The sequence below is a fragment of the Impatiens glandulifera genome, chromosome 1 (assembly GCF_907164915.1).
Source record: "Impatiens glandulifera chromosome 1, dImpGla2.1, whole genome shotgun sequence".
Classification (NCBI taxonomy): Eukaryota; Viridiplantae; Streptophyta; class Magnoliopsida; order Ericales; family Balsaminaceae; genus Impatiens; species Impatiens glandulifera.
The window spans coordinates 57,204,521-57,227,357 of record NC_061862.1 but is presented as its reverse complement, the minus strand read 5'-3'; positions in this window follow the sequence as shown (position 1 = coordinate 57,227,357).

Here is a 22,837-nt window from a genome sequence, read left to right as displayed (position 1 = left end):
ATGAATTACATACACACTACCTTCTTAATTTATAAAACATAAATTAATAACATTTGTACATACTTTAAGTGTGTAACTCAACTAGTTATTAAACTTCCTTTGTGTCGATTAATAACCGCAGAGTTACAAACATAACTGTCTTAATCTTATAAAATAAATTGATTAGATAACTTCAATCAATAGGTTTTATAAATTAATAGTTTGTACATAATTGAAATTTGCAATCCGACCAATTATTAATCTTCCTTTAGACCGATTAACAACCGAATAATTACAAATGTGGGCCTAAAATTGTATCAAATTTTGAATGTGTTATTAATAATGAAAAATCAGAATATTGTTTTATGTATCAAGATCACATAAATTCCATATATATGTGTGACACAAAACTAGGGGTGTAAAAATAAACTCGACCCGTCAACCCGTCATGAGTTGACCCGAAAAATATTGGGTTAGGGTTGGGGGTTTTCAGGTTCGGGTTAGACCCAAAATCTGACCAGAAAAAAAATTGGGTTGGATTTGGGTCAGCCCAGGCTGAACTGAATTCATTATTTTCTTCGTTTGCTCTAGCCATCCTAAAAAAATCAATTCAAATATTATCACATCTCTCAATCCTGTTTTTTATCCTCTCTTACATCCAAAAATGTGTGTTCACCTGATTGCATATTATAAAAAAAAATCATTTTGATTTTGAGACATCATAACCTTCTACATCAACAATAATTCAATATCATTTGTAATTCTTTCAACGCTTCTAATGTCGTGTCATACATCCTTCTAATGTCGTGTCATACATCCTTGATCTATTGAAGACGTTGTTCAGAACAATGTTGACTGTCACAAATTTAAAGGAAAATTAAGAATTAATCAATTATATTAAATCTCTTAATTCGATAACTTACTTGAAGAATGTCATTCTTCTTCCAAAATACCTTACCGTCTTCACCACCACCCACCGTCGTTATTGTTGGAATTTTAAAACTAATTTTATAAATTCTATTAATGAATGGAAATTAAAATGTGGGTAATAAAATTAAATCAAATTCACATGAATTAAAGGGTGAAATTTGATCCAAATGTTTGAATTAATTAATAACAATGCCTTGATGACCAATTAACAAAATGTTGTTAATTTATAGTGTAACTTACATGATTTTGGTACTATTATTAATTGTTATGATAATTTAATATTATTATTAACAAATTAAAAAAATCATGTAACGTGAGTATTGCAAAATAAATGTCTTCATTAATTTTGGCAAACAATTACCCTTCATTAAGAAGAAATATTAAGACAAATGAAGAGGCAATCATTGACAACCGTTGGATCAATTGATGATTTAATTAACAATTTATTATTTCAACAATATTAATAGGCATTCTATCCCACACCATTCGATACACACAAAACCACACCATTTCATCCTTGATTAATTTCTCAATCTAGAATTCCAAAAGCCTTCTTCTTGTTTTGTGAGTGTTCTTTGAGTTCTTTGCTCGATATTTTCTGTTGAAACCCGGTGATAGTTTAGGTACGCTGGTCAAGTTCGATGAATAGTGATTTTAGTGTAGAATCACTACAGGATTTCAGAAATACGAGTCGTAGAGCCGACCCCGAGGTTTGGGCTGCCCTAGCCTCAGTAGAAAAAGTTCGATATACTTTTTGTTGCCCTAAGTCTAGTTTTAAAAATTGATAAAAAAAATTATTTTTGGTGAGATTTGAACCCATAACTTTAAATGCATATCTTGAACGACCAAGCTACAATAATTTATGATTAAAATTACAATAAATATAAATAAATATTTTGATATTTTTAACAAATGGGCTGCCCTGGGGAGTGGGCTACCTTAGCCCGAGAGCTTGTCGGGCTTACCCAGGGCCGGCCCTGATGAGTCGCGATGTTGCAAATGAGATGATGACTTATTTTGATAAGATAAAGTTGTTTATCTAAAGGAATAGAAGAATCTACAAATAAAGATAAGTCTTTATTGTATACGTATAATGTTAATTATTATTAATATTATTTGTATGAAAGTTTACATTTATAAGCTAATATATGTTGATGTAGATTTATATTCTAAAGAAAAATGATGTATATTCATTATACAAACGTTTTCTTGAAAATAATTTAGAAAAACAATAATTTGTTTTCTTTCTCATTAAAAGTTTGATAGTTACTAGAATTATTATTTTTAATAAATGAAAAGGTAACTAAAAGGTTAACTTATAATTTTCAAAATAAAATAAAATTAGTGGTTATATTTAATAGTAATTAAAATTAATTATAATTGAAACATATGGTTTCAGTTTTAAAATAATTAATTATAATATATGCATTCTTAAGTTAATTAAGAGTTGATAATTAATAAGAATGTGGTAGGATGATTACTAAATAAGGAGAGATGATCTATTTATTTATACATTATTTTACATACTATATTTTATTATGGTATTAAGATATCATTTCAAAATGTGTGTATATATTTGTTTGTTGACAGAATTGAGTCAAAGAAAATAAATAGATTCTTATAATTAATGGATACAAAAAGTCATAAAAGCGGTACAACGAGGAAAGGGCGCAATGGTTCAAAGTTCAGATACAATGGTGCGTGACAGAAGGGAGGTTTCCTGTTCGAATCCAGCTGATGAGATGATTTCTTTTATAGAAATCAGACGTGATAAAATGACATTAGTCATTTACGTTAAAACCATTCCAATTTCGTATATAGAAATTATGAGATGAATGGAATGATCAATGATTTATGTGTAGAATCTGACTAGTTAAAATGACTTTAGTCATTGATGTTGAAATCATTCTAATTTCTTGTATAGAAATTATGAGATGAATGAGATAGTCAATAATTATTAAAATGACTATAGGAAATGATTTCTTTATAGAAATCAGACTCGTTAAAATGACTATAGTCGTTGAAATTGAAATATTCCAATTTCTTAGGCAAAAATTATGAGATGAATGAGTACCCATAACAATGTCTTATATAGAAATTTGATCTGTCAAAAATATTTTAACCATGGATGTTAGAATCATTTTAATTTCTTGTGTATAAATTATGAAATAAAATGGGGGACTTAATGATTTCTTATGTAGAAATTTAATTCGCTAAAATGACTTTATCATTTATATTTTGAATCTTTTTAATTTCTTCTATAGAAATTATGTGATTAATAATGACAGAAAATGGAGGTCATATGTATAATGAGATTAAATAAGTTGTTTGTGTTAGAACTTATTTTAATCATGCATTTAAAAAGATACGACTATGTTAGTCGAAATTATCTTTGCAAAAATTGTCTCGGTGAGAACAATCTACCCAGATTTATTTTGAGAGTGCATACTCGCTTCACATCGATTATTATTCAAAACATGGCAATGTAAATGTTTCGATTAAGATATGAAATATATTTATAGATATATTTTATTTGATTATGTTGCTAAGTGATAATATATATATATATATATATTAGCTAATAATACGATGATTCATGTTTATTCATAATAAGTATGATTATTTAGCAATTTGTATACATATATGAATATAGATATATTGTAAATGCATTTTGTTTTAATAGAAAATTCTGGAAAAAATAATTTATAAAATTATGTGTCTTTTGGTATACAAAAACTTTTATAAAAAGTTAAAGTCATCTAATTAATTAAGAAACAGACGAATTGATGACATGAATAATTATTTATAATAATTAGTTATTTTATATTTGATTAAAGATAAAATGTCAATTATTGATGTATTTTAGAAAGATATTTGTTTAATGATATATGAAGTAATTATAATATATATGACATATCATTTGATTATGTTATTCGATTATATATTTGATATAAATGGTTCAATTTCATCTTAAAGACTTTTTTAATTTGATGTTTTTGAAATCTAATAACTACAAAAAAAAATTGTGTTTAATTTGAGAAATAATGTGGCAAACGTGCCGATATTATGGGATGCAAACGTGCAACCAATATAAATGTTTAAGCGGCTTCTACCAAAGATGCTTGAAACATTATGATTTTTTTGTAGAAATAATGTGACATGGTGAATATTTATTTGATTAAATATTCTAATTTCAAGGCCTTGGTCCTAGAATAATTCCAGCAACTTTTCTCGGCACCCATTCTCGGTCCTAGTGTGCACATGAGCCAGATTTCAGTTTTGTTGTATTAATATTTTGTTTTGCTTTCCTTTTCTATTTTACAAACCGAATTATGTTATTTTTTAGTAGTTGTTGTAACCGAATATTCTGGGGCAAGACATCACCTATATAAGGCTGATGTTTCTTCCCCAAGGACCCATGAATGAAATAATGAAGATATGAACTTCGCCCCCATTCGTATATTATTATTTTTTTTTGGGAAAAACGACTTAGCGTCATTTCATTAAAAATTCCCAAAAACGGGAAAAAACCACGAGTTTAAGAGATCATTCTAGACAGGCCTAGAATGATTTTGAAGTCGTAACATTCTGAATAAAAGCTAAAGCTAAAAACGTAAATGAATTATCTGTTTACAATGCTTTCAATTCTAGTGAGTTTAAAAAACGGTAAATTCCAGTTCCTGTAAATATTCCAGTTCTGCTCCGTGCTTGGAATTCTTCTCCACGTTCCCGCGAGGGCGCTGCAATCCGATACAATATCTTCCCATAACTCGTCAATGCTCCTGCGGGTTCTATCATATACCATTGCATTCCGTTCTTGCCAAATGTTATACACCACTACTCCAAAGTCACACTTGAACACGCTTGTTGCAAATCTATTTCCCTTGTCTTTGAGTAGTGCTGCTTCTTTGATTTCATTCCATTCAGTCGGGAAACTGATCAACTCTAAGCTTTTATAAAATTTGTCCCAAAGCTCCGAAGCAATACAACAACTCCCGAATAGGAGATCTATGGTTTCTTCATTTCCTATGTATAGAAGACAGCTCGCGTCTGGGATGCTCATATACTTACTGATACGATCATGAGTGCTGAGTCTTCCCAGAAGGCGAGTCATAGGATGAACTAGTGTCGAGGGATAATCTTTGTTGACCATACAAGAGGAGCCCATTCTACTTTCTGCGCTTTTTCCCGGATTACTTCCCATATTTTCTTCAATACCAGCTTCCCATTGTCCTCAACTTTCCATTCATGAATATCCGGTCTGTCATGTAGTTGTATGTTACTTATATAATCAAGTATCTTCTTTCCTTCTAGAATTCTTCTCAAGAGAAAGTTCCAATTCCCGTCTTTGATGTCTCTAATTTTCGCTTTTGCGCAGTCCCTTCTGATACGAGTATTTTGAAACTCCTCTTTGTCGATGATAGGCTGGTTTTCAAACCAAGGGTCATGCCATAATAGAGTGCCTTTCCCGTCCCCTAGTCGGATGTCATAAAGATCTGCAATATCGCTTCTTAGTTTAAGAATCTTTTTCAGAGACCAGCTCATACCTTCGTGAATTTTGCAGGTCCAGATGTTGGTTTCGTGTTTTATAAACCTTGTATGCACCCATTTGATCCATAGTGACTCCTGATTGCGCTCCAAAGCCCACAGATGCTTGAAGGTTAGAGCCTTGTTCCACTCGATACAGTTCTTCAAGTCGATGCCTCCCTCGTCCTTCGGTTTGCAGAGAGCGGTCCATTTGACTTTCTTTCCTCCTCTTCCATTACTACCCCAGATAAAGTTTCTCATCAGCGTGTCGAGTTCCTTCATTACCTTCTTCGGAATGACCATTTGCTGTGCCCAATAGCCAATTATGCCCATAACCACGGTTTTGATAAGTTCGATCCTCCCTGCATAAGAATGTTTTTTCGCTGCCCAGCCAGATATCGTGTTTTTTACCTTTTCAATCAGCGGCTTGTAGTGTGAGATCTCGATCTACTTCGCAGTTAACGGAATTCCTAAGTACTTTATGAGAAAGCTGTCTTCCTTGATGCCCATGATGTTGAAGATGTCCTTCTTTGTTTCGTCCTTCACGCCTCCATAAAATTCCACACTTTTACTTTCATTAATAGTTAAACCTGTTACCTCAGAAAAGAACGTTAGTGCATCCCTAATAGTTTTAATGGAATCAACGTCTGCGTGCGCTAGAATAAACAAATCATCAGCAAATCATAAATGTGTTACCTCCTCTACCTCACAGAATGGGTGAAAGATGTATGGACGATTCTTTCGGAACATCGCGAAGATGCTCTCAAAGATCGCCATGATAGCTACAAAAAGGTAAGAAGAGAGGGGGTCCCCTTGCCTTACCCCGTTTTCACCTTTGAAATAGCCTCTGTGGACTCCATTGACGCTAACAACAAAGTAGGATGATGAAACGCATTGCATAATCCAATCGATAAAAATCATAGGAAAAGCAGAAACAACCAGAAAGTCTCGAATGGCTTCCCATCTAACAGAGTCTAAAGCTTTCTTGATATCTATTTTGAAAGCCACTCTCGGGGATATTTTCTTTTTCCCGTAGCCTTTTAATAGGCTCTGCATGAGAAGAATATTATGAGAGATTGTCCTACCAGGGATGAATGCAGATTGATTAAGATTTTTATTATTTTTCCTATTACATTTTTAAAACGTTCAGAAATGATTTTTGAAATTATTTTATAAATCACATTGCAGTAGGAAATTGGTCTGAAATCTTGTACTTTCTCAAGTACCGCAGTTTGGGGGATCAAGATTATGACCGCTGTATTCCATTCCTTTAACATTTTCCTGTTTTTGAAAAACTCCAAAACCCCATCAGTAACATCTTTACCCACAACCGACCAATTATCTTTGAAGAACTGTGCATTAAACCCATCAGGACCCAGGCTTTTATTCCCATCAATATTAAACAGAGCTTCTTTAACCTCAACCTTCGTGACCACCCTTATCAACTCTCGACTATCTTCTACGGAGATTTTCCTATCAATAATTTGATACAAGGTATTTAGGTGACTTTGATGCTGCTTTCTTGTACCCATAAGCTGCTTATAGAAATCGATAGTCAAATCTTGGACGCCCTTTTGACCCTGAACATATTCACCATCATCATTCTTCAGCCTGTACACATTGTTTCTAGCCTTGCATTTTCTGTAGAAGAAAGCTGTGTTTTTGTCACCCAACGAAAGCCAGCTCTGTCTTGATTTCTGTCTAACAAAATACTCTTCAATCAGACTCAACTTCCTGAAGTTTTCAAGCGCATATCTTTCTGTTTTATTGAGTTGTTCATCACTATCATCCCTTAATAACTTTTTCTGAACCTCTTCCAGTTCTTCTCTAGCAGCCAGAACTCTATTGGAGATATTGCTGAACTTCTTCTTGTCAAAGCTTTGGAGATGATTCTTCAGGAGCTTAAGCTTCTTAGAAACTCTGTACATGTTGGAACCTCTGACATCTGTTGACCATACGCTTTCGAGAATACCCTTGAATTTATCATTATCCATCTAGAAATTGAAAATTTTGAAGGGCCTTTTGAACCTTTCTTTCTTTTCCTAGAACAATTTAATCGGGCAGTGATCAGATATACCCAGATTCAAAACATGAAGTTGACTTCTCGGAAATTGGTTAATCCAGTTCTCATTTACCAGACATCTGTCAATTCTACTTTTTCTAATTTGCTCATTCCCTCTCGTAGAAGACCAATTGAAGAAGTTCCCAGAATTGGTAGGCTCGATACAACCCATATCTATAATGCTGTCATTAAAGTCAATCATATCCCGAGTAATTTCAGATTCTGGGCTACGATCAGATTAATTTCTGGTTACGTTGTAATCACCGAGGACAGCCCAAGGTTTATCAATATCGATCCAGTTTCTAAGACAATTCCAGAGGAGTCTTCTGTTAGTGCTTGAGTTGCTACCATAGACAATAACAAGATTAAACACGATTCTTGTGATTCTGTCTTTGACCTCCACCAGGATTGCTTGATCATTCGAAAAGAGAGTCATCACCTCAACAACTTTGTTATCCCAAATAACCCATATTCTGTCTGTTTTGTCATTTGAGTTGTGAATGATTTCCCAGCTACTATCAATACACAGTTTGCTAACCTTCTCAACGTTTCGACTTTTGACTTTTGTCTCAAGAATACCCATAATAGTGATCTTCTGATTCTCAACGATCCTCCTGATTTCCTTACATTTTAGAGGGTCATTGATGCCACTTATGTTCCATGTCACTATATTCATGAATGAATATAAGTGTTGAGTTCCTGACTTTCCAGACTATCTTGGACCTCTTCATCAGAGAAATAATAAGCATCACTTGCATCACTATTCTCAATGGCTACAGTTTGATTACTTGGAATACTATTGCCATTGAGTGAGAGTTTCCTCATGTAGATCTCATCTTCTCCCATGATAGATTTAGTGGCTTCTGGATCCAGGATCTTTCTGCTTTGTCATCGATTTTCATCTTGTTCTGCTTTAGTAGGTCTTTTCTGACTTTGAATCTCTTCACTAGTGGATTCATGTTTGTTATCGGTTTTAATTCGCTCTACTTCTGAATTAAGGCTCACTACCTTATTCAAGACCAAATTGTCTTCTTCTGCACTTAATCTTTTGATTTCACAAAACCCAAGATTTCCCAGTCCATTCTCAAGAGCTTCTTTATTACTTATTCCAAGATTCTCCTGTTCATCATCTCGAAAGGTGGCTCTGAGACCAAGGATCAGGTCATTTTGAATTTTGATGACATTGTTTTTTCGGTTCCTACTTGCATTCCTAGAACTGTGAAGAGTAGACTCACGACCTATTGGAGTGCCTTCAGATCCAATTTTGCTTGATTCATATGGGCCAAGTATTCCTCGTCCCATAGATCTTTGAATTTCAGAAACTTTGGAACCAGGACATGTAGTTACATCAAGACCAGTTCTTTGATCAGTATTGGGATCGGTGAAGTTAGGATCAACAATAGTATCATCCATAATAATAGGACTTGTGCCAGTATCAGGACCAATATAGTCGGGATCAGCAATGGTTGCACATTTTTCATCAAGACCTGTAGTAGCAAGTCTGGTAGCTTGAGTAGTTTCATGATCAACAAGTCCAAGACCAGGCTTAATATGGTCAATATGGCTAGGAACAATAGCTTTATGAGAATCTCTAGGACCGGTGTGTCTATGTCCAGCTTTATCAGGACCAATACCCTGACCAGGACTGACATTTTGAACAGGACCTATTCTTGAGAAAACAGAATCTCTAGGACCGGTGCCCTGAACATGACCAATATGATCAACGTTAGTAGGGCCAGCTTGTACCCTTACCCACTTCATTCTTTTTCCTATGTTCTTCCTTACTCCTATCTGTTCTTGCTTTTGGTTGCCCATCTTATCATCCTCAGCGCGTTCATTACTGTTAAGTTCAGACCTGTTCACATTTCTCTCAACCTGAGCCTGGTTAGAGTCATTGATATCGCTTACTTGAGTGTTGTCATTGGCCTTCGATTTTAGATTATTATTGACTGAACATTTATTCGTAGCGTGTGTGAAAGTGCTACACCATATACATCGATTTGGTTTCCATTCGTATTGTACTCTAATGTCAAATAAATTTCTTAGTCTATCTTTAAGTTCAAGCTTGATTGGAAGAGAGTTACTTGGATGGATTTCGACACTAACTCTGGCCACAGATACACGCTTGTAGCCTTCCATTGTTGGGTCAAACATTAGTGGTTTGCCTATAATGCTTGAAATATAGGCCAGGCCCATCGGGTTGCACATGTGTGGTGGAACATTCTTGAGATTCACCCAGATTTGTTCAAGTTCAGGCGGTCTATGATTAGTATTAAGTTCCTCGCTCCACTTGTACAACTTGAATCTTTTTCCCCTGATAAAAGTATATTCGCTCTCTATGATCGACTTTATTTCGCTTCCATTCCTGAAGGATAGAAAGTAAAATCCGTGATCATTGATTGTGATCCTCTCTAGACTAGAGGATTCCCACTGACCCATCAACGTTCTTTTAACCTTAGCAAATGGTGCCTTCATGTTGCCCATAAAATGACCAACTATGACAAACTCCCATGCCTTGACACATTTTTCTTCAATTTCTGGTGGGAGCTCAAACCGGTTTGGATGATCAAATGTAATTACCTTTGGGAATAAGGTGTCTATCTGGAATTTTCCCTTTTCTGGATCGCTCATGGCTTTTCCATTCCACAACTTTCCTTCTTGCCAGGTTTTGTTTGGGTTGCTCATGATTGTGTACACCTTTGTTTTATTACATTTCGAAATTTCCTTCATGGCGTCAACCGTCCACTTGATCACTTCATCATATTGGTCTTTGTTGAAGAGATTCCAATTCTTTAGATAGTGACTGTTGGACGGAGCATTCAACTGATCATTTCTTTCTTGGGGCATCGTAATCTCTTGTTTATTAATTTGGAAAAATAGCTTCTTCATCTAGTTTCTCAGTCCTGCCAAATTTGTTATTTCGTTTTTCCTCATTGACCATGTTGGACCAGTAGTAGGATCCTTGTTATCATCCTGAGTATTTTCTTTGCCAGGAATTACAGCAGTAGGAGGAGCTGGGGAGATGACTGTTTCAGGGATGCTATCTTTCCTGACTTGTTTGTTCTTTTCGGCCCATCTAACCCTTATATTTTCCACAAAACTGTTGCCTTCAATTGTTCCGATCTTCTTTAGAATATCCCCTTTAGTGCTCTTCTCTTGTGTATCAGTTTTCCTCTTTTGAATGCTATCAATTGGCATTTCAGGATCCAGATTAACGAGTGGAGAAAACGCACCCAGGTTCAATATCTCAGGGTTAGCCTCGGGTGTCACAGTTTCCTTGGGATTTACTTCAGCATTCTTCTTAGAACTTGAGTTATTTGCCTTCATGTTTTTCCTTTCTTTGATTTTCGATTCATTCTTACCTTTCTTAGCTGTTTTAGAATTATTCGATCCGATTTCATGATCGATCTTTTCAATTTCAGCACTTGTTTTGGAAGAATTATGCCTCTTTGCTTTTGGTTTGATCTTTGTTATTGATATCTTCTTCATGGACTTATGATATTCGAGGTCGCATATTATTGTTTCATCATAGTCAGTGTTATCGTCTGATTCCAAATCAACATCTATGCTTTGGTTCTTTTGATTCGACCGGTGGCTCAAAGCTTTGTTAGTAGATTTATTATCTTGGCGATTAGGACCGGTAAAAAGTGGATATGTGATGTCAGAACCGACATTTAAAGAGATAGGATCGGCATTAGAAGAGCTAGGACTGGCATTAGAAGAGCTAGGACTGGCATTAGAAGAACTAGGACCAGCATTTGAAGAGCTATGACCGGCGTTTAAAGAGCTAGGACCGACATTTGAAGAGTTAGGACCAGCATTTGAAGAGATATGACCAATGCCATGAGTAGTTTTAGTGTGTCCAGGACCGGCGTGTTCAGGATCAATGACTTGAATATTCATGTTATCCACCCTTGTTAGACCCAATTTTTTTGCAACCAAATTATCTTTTTCAGACCCAGCCAAGCGAAAACCGTTGGCTAACCCCATATTAGACCCGGCCAAGCGAAAACCGTTGGCTAACCCCTCATCAGACCCGGCCAAGCGAAAACTGTTGGCTAATTCTTCCAGTTTCATACTTTCTTCACCTCTTATACCCTGACTTATATTCTGACCCAACTTATTTGTAGCTTCCATGAGATCCATACCCAGACCCAGATTTTCAAACAGATTGTCATTCGTGATGTCATCAATCAACGAATCAATATAATTTCCAGTCAAGCTTTCACCATTGGATATACCAATCAAGTTCAGTTCATCATCCTTTAGATCTGTATTATTAGGATTTTCTAATTTAGCCGAATTTATTTCCATGAATAGCTCTAACTCAGATCCAATGTTTTCAGTGTTTCCAGATTCTGTTAGACTATGTCCTTTAACAGTTTTAGCTAGATGTGCAGGCTGTTTAGAAAATCCTGCAATTTTAGCCTCAGTTTCAGAATCTTGGGCGCATTTAGTGTCTTCTTTCCAACCTTTTTCAAGCCTAATACATAGTCTGGATATCTGATTTTCTATTTGATCCTTAGCAGGACAGGTAGACTTAGCATTCTGATCATTAATGGAACCCGAGACTTTTAGATTTACAAGATTTCCCATTGCCGAACAAGACTCTGAAATTATATCCTTCTTTGAACCTAATGGACTCAGAGCAGCTGATATCTCTAACCCTGTAGAGGAAATTTCAAAATGACCTATTTTGCCTAGTTTAGCATCCTCTCTAGCAGGACCGGTAAAATTTGTTTTCTGATCTTTCTCTGCACTTGAATTACCCAAACTGTCATGTTTTCCTAATTCTGAAACTGACCCCAACCATGTAATATTTTTTGAACCTATTAATTCTCGATCAACAGTCTTATTCAGCTCTGTCATACTTACCTCAATAGGAACACCAGTACCAACTTCAGTAGGATCATTCAAAGCAGACATAATTCTCAGAATAATGTTTTCACCCGATTCAGAAACAGACCCCAATTTTGAGCTTTCAATAGAACCCAATAAACCTGTACAATTTATGTCATTTTCCTGCATTATCTTAAAGCCTTTTTTACAGATTATCTCCAACATTGGGACCGAATTTTCAGCACAAGCGACCCGATTGTCATCAATTTCAGCAAGACAAGATTTCAAATCCAATTTCCCAACAGAATGACCGGTCAGGTCTAGGGTACCAACCAGCGACTCTAACGGTCCATTTTGTGCAGCAAGTCCAGTAACAACAGAATTTTCTGGAATTAAAGTCCTAACATTTCTATATGCAGTACTGTCTTTTCCTATCAATTCAATCTTATCATTTCTATTATGAACATGCATATTATTATAGTATAAATCCCCAATAAAACTATTCTCATGTAATTCATCAGCATGTGGAAAAGAATTCATACCCGATGATGTATTTGGCATAGAATCAATAGGCGCATCTTCTCCGTTGTTTAGGACTTCATCCATGATTTCTGGCTTCTGCTTCCTGGGATTGTTAAGAGACCTGTGAGTTCGTCTATCAGACCTAGCCTTGCTGCTTGTCGACGGCCCCTTCAGCGCCTTCTTACGATCATCAGGGCGGACTTGAAGGACGCCCCTTGCCCGAGTAAATACACTGGACGGGCGCGTACCAGTCATTGGAAAGATCAAGCGCAAACTGCCTAATCTTCAAAGGAGCCACAGAGGTTGGAATTCTGCAGCAAAGGGTGGGCGTAAACAGCACGATTGGAAAGCAATCGCACCGGAACAGGGGCTTGAAAATAATTGCTCAAACAAGAAAGGGTTTAAGCAATTTTGGAACGGTCTGTAGCTACGAAAGCTTCCTCCAGACCGAACACTTGATTCAAACGGCGAGAAAGAAGTTCAATAGAGACCTACCCGCGCCTCGCGGTGTGGTTTGATGTCCCGACCGAGGTCCCAACTAACCTGTAAACAAAAAATGAGAAGAGGAGGGCGACCGACGCCGATTCGACGTCAAGTCTCTGTAGAAGGGGGTTTGACGAAATGCTCCGGTCAACGGTAAGAGAAGATGACCGCGACCGTTCCTTGCACAACAGAGCACGTTCCAGAGGGCGCACGACAACCGATCGAAGGTGATGGAGGATGGCGGCCGACTTCCGATGTAGAAGCGCGGTCGCGGAGAGAATCCGTGTCGTTTGTGTTGTTCGTGCCGATCGTGCCGAATGTGCCGATCGTGTCGATTGTGCCGATCGTGCCGAAAACTGTTGGCTTTTACTATTTGATCTTTCTAAGAACAACTATGAAGATATGAAACTCTGGAAAATAGATATTTGCTAAAGAAGAAAAAGTCTTGAAAAACTTGAGTATTGTATATTCAACCTTTACAAACAATCCTTATATATGAGTAATTAGCCTAGAACCCTAAATTACTTATACATATAGGCCCAAGCCCATTAATAATTAAATATACCCTAATGGTATAAAAGACAATATAATAATATAATAATATATCAATATAATATATTATTATATTATATACACTAACATCAATAAAGGTCTACAACTTTATATTTTCTGACAATCAATGCTTAAACTCACAATCTCCCCCATAAGCTTGATTTGGTTCGAGATACTTTACGCCGAGCATCTCTCGCATCTCTGCAAATTTGACTCTTGCTAGTGCCTTAGTGAGAATGTCTGCACGTTGTTCTCTAGTGCCTACAAACTCTACAACGATCTGTCGATTCTTGACGCATTCACGGATGAAGTGGAACCAAGTGTCGATGTGTTTTCTACGTCCATGAAACACCGGGTTCTTCATTAATTCTATTGCGGACTTGTTGTCGACATAAAGGGTTACATGCCTCGGCTCGCATCCGAGCACCTCGCTCAACAAGTTTCTCATCCAAAGTCCTTGGCACGATGCTACAGTAGTTGTCATAAACTCCGCCTCACATGAAGATAAAGCAATAGTTCGTTGCTTCTGAGATTGCCACGTGATCAGATTCTCGTTGAGATAAAACACCATCCCTCTAGTACTTTTTATGTCATATGTGTCACCAGCTAGGTCGCTGTCAGTAAAACCAACGAGTTCTTCAGCTTCTCGTCCTCTTCTTAACTGAATCCCACAATTTTTCGTTCCCTTCACGTAACGACGAATGTGTTTTACTGCCTGTTGGTGTAGAGTGGTAGACTTCTCCATGTATCGACTCGCTATGTCAACTACATAAGAGATATCGGGTCGAGTGTGCGTCAAGTACCTGAGACACTCAATGATACGCCTATACTCCTTCGGATCCACTAAGCTTCCTTCCATATCCTTTCTTAGCTGCAACTTTGCTTTCATAGGATATTTGCTCGAGTTACAATCCTCCATTGCAAACTGTTTCAACACCTTCTTCACATAAGCTTCCTGTTTCACCTCAATGCTATCTTTCTTCTGGTCCACCTCGTTACCAAGAATTAACCTGACTGTGTAATGTTTCGTCACCGGTGCAAAGTTCTCCTCAAAATCATTACCTTGCTTCTGCACATATCCTTTTTCTACCAATCTCGCTTTGTGCTTGAAGATGTTGTCTTCGCTGTCTCTTTTCAACTTGAAAAACCACTTTAACTCGATGGTCTTGTGACCGGGTGGTAAGTTGGTGAACTCCCATATCTTATTCTTCCTGATAGATTCGAGCTCTTTGTTCATGGCTTCATTCCACGACTCTTCGACTACCACCTCATGATATGTTATTGGCTCATCGGTGGTGAGCAATAACAATTCATCAAGATCCATCTCTACTAGTGGTTCCTCCACATAGACATCTCGTAGGATTCCGAACTCCACGGGATTTTGTACGAGCTTGTTGTTGTTACACCACTCCCACTTCTTCTCCTCCTCGAATATAGAGTCTCTGCTCACATAGATTTCCCCGTAAGATGAATTAGGAAACTTGTGCGCCTTGTTTCCGTCTTCAAACTTCACATTTCCGGTAATTTTCTCGTCGAGCTCATTGAGCTTCTCTCGATGGCCCTTCATATGGTTGTTTGCTCTATTGTCAAGGTACCACACATCGGTGTGATTACACTCATCGCCACTTGCGAGGAGTTTCTCCATGACTTTCTCTTCACTGAACAACACCACATCTGGTTCCTCCTTGGACGGTTCTTGCATGAACTCTTCAAGGTTTGTCTTCTCGTCTCCCTCAGCAAACATTAATACTGGCTCCTCGTCATAGAAGCTAGCAAGGTTTGCATCATCTTCTTCGGGCAAAGCTTTCGTCACTACCTCAGCAAACAATAATGTTGGCTCCTCATCATAGAAGCTAGTGAGGTTTGCATCATCTTCTTCGGGCAAAGCTTTCGTCACTACCTCAACAAACATTAATGCTGGCTCCTCATCATAGAAGCTAGTGAGGTTTGCCTCACCGTCAGATCTATCGTTAGGGCACTTAGACGCGTAGTGCCCATACTTTTGACAAGCGTAACACTTCACTGTGCTCTTGTCTTTGCGGGGCTTGGTACCTTCTTGTCGAGGTGAGCTTTCTGCACAACCTCGCCCTTGACCTTGACCTTGCCCTTGCCCTTTGCCACAACCTCGGTTATCTCCACCGTTGCCGCTACGACTCGATGATCTAGAAGAAAAATCGGCTTCTCCGTTTTTCTTCATTCGTGACATCCATTCATCATGCGTGAGCAATAGATGCTCCTCCTCTTGGTCTCCGTATCCGCGAAGTCTCTCCTCGTGGACTTTGAGACGACCGACGATCTCTTCGACAGTCATATTCTTGAGGTCACCAAATTGCTCGATCGCTGTAACGATCTGCATGTATGTTTGTGGTAAGGCTCTAAGGAACTTCTTGACGACGGAGATCTCCTCCACCTTCTCTCCTAACGAGCGGATACCAGTCACAATGGATGTCAATTTCATGGCGAAATCATCCACCGATTCCCCATTCTTCATACGAATCGCCTCAAACTGTGTCTTCAAGGTTTGTACTTTTGCCTCCTTGACTCTCTCCACTCCAACATGCATTGTCTTTAACGTCTCCCATGCTAGCTTAGCGGAATCCTTCTCAACCACCATGAGAAGAACGTCCTCAGGGAGTGCTTGATAGATGGCGGCGAGAGCCATTCTATCCATCCGTTCGTCGACATCTTCGAGCATCACGGCTTCCCACACTCCTTGTGCTTGTAAGTTTACCCGCATCTTCAATGCCCAAACCGAGTAGTTACTCTTCGTGAGTAACGGATATGAGAGCGTCACATTCCCTTCTCTTCCAATCTTCATTGCCGCCGCATCTCTGGTTGATCTTGTCGACGACATGTTCTTCAATCTAGCTCTGATACCAAATGTTGGCTTTTACTATTTGATCTTTCTAAGAACAACTATGAAGATATGAAACTCTGGAAAATAGATATTTGCTAAAGAAGAAAAATTCTTGAAAAACTTGAGTATTGTATATTCAACCTTTACAAACAATCCTTATATAGGAGTAATTAGCCTAGAACCCTAAATTACTTATACATATAGGCCCAAGCCCATTAATAATTAAATATACCCTAATGGTATAAAAGACAATATAATAATATAATAATATATCAATATAATATATTATTATATTATATACACTAACATCAATAAAGGTCTACAACTTTATATTTTCTGACAATCAATGCTTAAACTCACAAAAACGACCTAAATATCCGATCCAGAAATTTTAATCGTGATTTCTCCCGATTCCTCCGTTCAAATTGAAATTCCTTCGGTCAGATTGTAGGGGGGAAAGAGACGCACCTTCTGGAGAAATTTGAGATCATTCCGACGTCAAAAGCTCCGGCGGCGTTGATGTGCTGGTCGTGCCCGATGTGAGAAAAAAAATCTCCAAAGAAAATTTCTCTCTCTAGGTGCGTTTTTTGAAAATTTTCCTAATTGTTCGTATATTATTATTTACTATGGACTGTTTGGTATAGACCAACAGTATTTCTCTTCGCACCCTTGGTTCTTCTATCCCCTCCCCCAAATTCTCTATCGAAAACCTTCCGCTGCCCTTTGATTGTAGAATTTCCACCGGTCTTAGAGATCCAGAACTTGATTCTTAAACCCAAAACACACATTACGAAACAAGTCGTAACATTCTTGGTATCAAAGCAAGACGATCCTCAAATGAAAGAAACCCGATAGCAAACAAAGATGGATGATATTAAGACCCTACTCGAAGGGCTGACCCAACAATATGCCTCAATGAATACTGCCCTACAACGACATAATGCCGAACAGGCTGCCTTGCACAATGCCTTTCAGCAAAATATGGAAGAAAGGTATGCTGCTGGAAAAAACTTGACAGCCATTGAAAGAGGTGCGTTTAATAATGGCCAAGATCCCCGCACCCGACCCTATGATATTGCTTATTACTACATTCCTCCAACTCGGCTCACAAATGTTAATATTCATGAATTTGATGAGACTGATTTAGAGGGCTGGCTCTTATTTTCCGAGCAAGTCTTTAGGGTGAGCAAGACGAATGATGCCACAGAGCTAGACATTGTCTGCACTCACTACTCAAAAGAGGCAAGAACGTGGCATGAATCATATTTGCAGAATCGTAACCAAAAGGAAGCATTGACGTGGGATGTATTCAAGAGGCATCTCTTACTGCGATTCGGTCGTAGGCCCTTGTACAGTGCCAAGCCGCCGCTGCTGCCCAAACCATGCATTTTTAACACGATTTGTCCGAGCACAAACTGGACAACCGATCCCAAGGAAGACCTGTGTTATACTTGCAATAAAAATTGGGAGCCCAATCATAAGTGCAAATCCAAAATATGTGTGGCCCCGACCAATCAGCAAGAAATCCAAGAACTCGTTCAAGAAACCGTCCATGAATCAGGTTTTTATGAACCACATTTGCTGTTTGAGACAAGGGACAAACGTGTCATTACTTTGCACACTTTCACGGTCCAGCAAGGTACCCCTTGGTCGCATGTCAACATTGAACAAGGCAACTAAATAGAAAAGGCCTGGGAAAATTATAATGTTGCTGCCACGGTACAAATAAAGAGTAAGAACGAATGCCAAAATGTTTCAATTGTTTTGGAAGACACTCTAGAAAATTTACAGCACATAATCAAAGGGCTCAACCAACAACCCAACAACCGACCACCAGCCAGGAAGACATGGCTATGTTGTTGCACATGTGTTGCTGGTCTGGATAAAGGACTGTGCTTGGTTGTTTGAAGACATTCTAGAGTATGCCCGGAAGAAAAATGGCCCTTTTTCTACACCTAGCGTGTTGGGCCGAAGGAAGGAGTGATTGGGGAGCGGGAAGACCGAAGGCTTATAAGAAATGCGGTCCTAGACTCCGACACTTGCTGGACTTGCTGAAGTCCGACCGAATTCTTTGAAATATTGAGCATGCACATTAGAGTCTTGGCAGACCACGGTCTTTTCCGTCGAGGGCGACGAATTTTGAAGGGGAGATAATACTAGGGACCAAAATCAAGGCCTCGGTCCTAGAATAATTCCAGCAACCTTTCTCGGCACCCGTTCTCGGTCCTAATGTGCACATGGGCTAGATTTCTGTTTTGTTGTATTAATATTTTGTTTTGCTTTCCTTTTCTATTTTACAAACTGAATTCTGTTATTTTCTAATAGTTGTTGTAACCGAATATTCTAGGGCAAGACATCACCTATATAAAGCTGATGTTTCTTCCCCAAGGACCCATGAATGGAATAATGAAGATGTGAACTTCGCCCCCATTCGTCTATTATTATTTACTATGGACTGTTTGGTATAGACCAACATATTTCTCTTCGCACCCTTGGTTCTTCTATCCCCTCCCCCAAATTCTCTATCGAAAACCTTCCGCTGCCCTTTGATTGTAGAATTTCCACATGTCTTAGAGATCAAGAACTTGATTCTTGAACCCAAAACACACCTTACGAAACAAGTCGTAACATATTCTAATTTCTTTTATAGAAATAATGTGATGAAATAAATATTTTGATTGATTAAATATTATAATTTCTTATGGAGAGATTATATGAAGAATGATTTATATATAAATAAACATTCTAATCTCTTGTACAGAAATTATGTTTTATTCAATTAAATATTTATAATATAGTTTTATTATTTATTGTATGATAAGTATAACAAAAGAAACTTGTAAAAGAATTGTGTGACAATTTCTTGATTATAAAATCATATAGATGTGTGTGATTTTTTTATAAAAAATTGGTACCAACACAAATGTGGGGGAAAATATTTTTATTGATAATAACACAAAAATAATTGTGTATATTATGTAAAAAAATAATTTATTGTTAGAGAAATGTGTTCTCTATAAAAGATAAAGTTGCGTAACTTTACAGAAAGAAATAAAATAACAAGAAAATATCTTGTTTGTATTTACTGAGTTGGTGCTCAAATTGATATTTTAAATTTGAGGATTTTGAAATCAAGAAACATGTCATATTTTGACATTACTTTCATAAAATATTGAAGAATCAATGTCTTCAAAAAGATTTTATGAAATAATTGAAAATGAAAGTTTATAAAATCTTGATATGACTTATAACAAATTTTATAATAATGATATTAAACTTTGATCATACTTTTATTAAAAAAATGGATGTGACAATTATATATATCATGAAGACAGCGAAAATTATTTCATTACGTGTCTTTTGTACGATATTTTTATCGTTAAAAATTACGATAAAAATGATTAAATCCATTAAGGATGTGAGTTGCACTACACGAAATATCATGCTATTATCAAATGATATATTTATATTATTAAATGAAAGACTTTACGTCTAAAAGTGAATATGCTTACACTTAGAAGTGCAATCTACGTATGGAAATCTTCTAAGAAAATTATGATGAATAGATTAAACGTATAATCTATATTTTTTACTTTTGTCGAAAAATAAAATATTTTTATGCAAAATATATAATCGTTTACACGAAGGCAGAATAGTTCAAAGACATTTTGTCTACTAGTTAGGCAAGTAAACAATATTTTCATAAAAAAAATATTTAAATGGTAAGCAAGCACGAATGATTATGCTTCTGATTAGAAGATATTTCAATATTATCAGAAATTTCTAATTATTGTAATAATAATTTGAAATTAGATAAGCTTAGAGTCAATGACAAGTCTAGACATACACGTCTTAGATATAATGTCATTAGACTATACTCTCTAATGGAGTTATCAAATTTGACTATGTAAGTCAAAGATAACATTGTGGATCTACTAATAAAATGATTGAATAGAGAGTTTGTTTGAAAGTCTTTTAAGACATCAGCCTACTATAAGTTGGTATGAAGGAAAACCCAACCTATGCAGACTAGAGATCCCAAGAACTAGGTTCAATGGGATAACCTAATTGTACTAACTTGGAAAATTATTGTTGAGGATTAATCATATAATGAAATCATTTATATTTTGATGAGGATAAGCATACCGCTTTTAATGATTCTTTGTGAGCAAATAGATCACCTATGTGAGGGAGAAGTGAGGCCGCTTCGAAAGAATTGCACGGCTCAATTCTAGACCCTCTCACAGAACCAGGCGCGTATTCCCTGGACAAAACGGACACAACCATTAGAGTCTGACATGTATCAGGGAGAATTCTATGTGAAAGTGTGTAATCATTTACACAAATGGCAGAATAATTCAAGGACGTCGAGTCTACTAATCATCTAGTAAAGTTATATACTTTCATAAGGAAAGGTTCAAAGGGTTACCCCTACCTATCCTATCTAGAATTCAACTGTTGAACATTTCACTAGGTTAATCTTTTAATTTCTATTAATGTGCGGGATTGTTGGAATTTTTAAACTAATTCTATAAATTTCATTAATGAATGGAAATTAGAATGTGGGTAATAAAATTAAATCAAATTCACATAAAATTCAATCGTGAATTAAAGGGTGAAATTTGATCCAAATGTTTGAATTAACTAATTTAAATTAATTAATCAAAATGCATTGATGACCAATTAACAAAATGTTGTTAATTTGTAGTGTAACTTACATGAGTTTGTTACTATTATTAATTGTTATGATAATTTAATATTATTATTAACAAATTAAAAAAATCATGTAACGTGAGTATTGCAAAATAAATGTCTATATTAATTTTGGCAAACAATTACCCTTCATTAAGAAGAAATATTAAGGCAAGTGAAGAGGTAATCAATGCCAACCGTTGGATCAATTGATGATTTAATTAACAGTTTATTATTTTAACAATATTAATAGGCATTCTATCCCACACCATTCGATACACACAAAACCACACTATTTCATCCTTGATTAATTTCTCACTCTAGAATCCCAAAAGTTTCTTCTTGTTTTGTGAGTGTTCTTCGAGTTCTTTGCTCGATATTTTCTGTTGAAACCCGGTGATAGTTCAGGTACGCTGGTCAAGTTCGATGAATAGTGATTTTAGTGCAGAATCACTACAGGATTCGTTGTACCCTGGCAGATAGCCATCTGCGATAAGCTCCAGCACAAACGGGAGACGATGAAACTATTTTAAGGGAAATGTGTTAAGCACATGCCTCGAATCAACCATTTATTCGGTGATATTGTTTTTCATATATTTTATTTATTTCATTTATTTGTAACATCATGTGTATATATATTTTTCTGTTTATTTAAAGACAAAAATACTAACAATTATTTTGTTCTCTCCGTCGTCGTCGACGCACCGTTGTCGAGGAATTCAAAAATTGTGTCCGATAGATTCATAACGGAGGTGTCATAATTGGGTTCCTCCTCAACATAATTACAGGCTTTGTCATCGGTGACAGCGCACAAAAAAAAGTCTGCCACTTGAAGAATATTTCATCAACTTTAACTTTCTGGCCATGTTCTTTGTCTCTCTGTTTATTAAAATATTATTATCATGTATTTTTATTCTTTATTTAATTATTTTGTTAAATAATAAAAGAATAATTTTAATGGTAAAAAATTATTTCAGATTGATCGGACTGGTTGGATTGGCCAGGTTGGTCCGAGTTTTGGGTTCAAGTTAGTTGTTTTCGAATTGGTTCCTTAATTCTCAAATCATAATGTATATTCTACATCATATTAAATTCTATAATTAATATAGAATTCCCTAACATATTTTACTCGGAATATTTAAATTCTATATAAATTCAGTATATGTATTCATATATTAATAGTTATTTTAGGATAAATATTACCTTAATCTTTAACTAATTAAAATAATTATTATCATTATTTATTTTATTAATTAATAATAATTAGTTATAATAAATTATTATTCTAAAATCTGAATTCTTAATTAATTATAATAATGAATTATTATTCTAAAAACTCAATTTTCTTAATTAGGGTCAACTTTATTTGATTCTTAATTAATTATAATGATAAT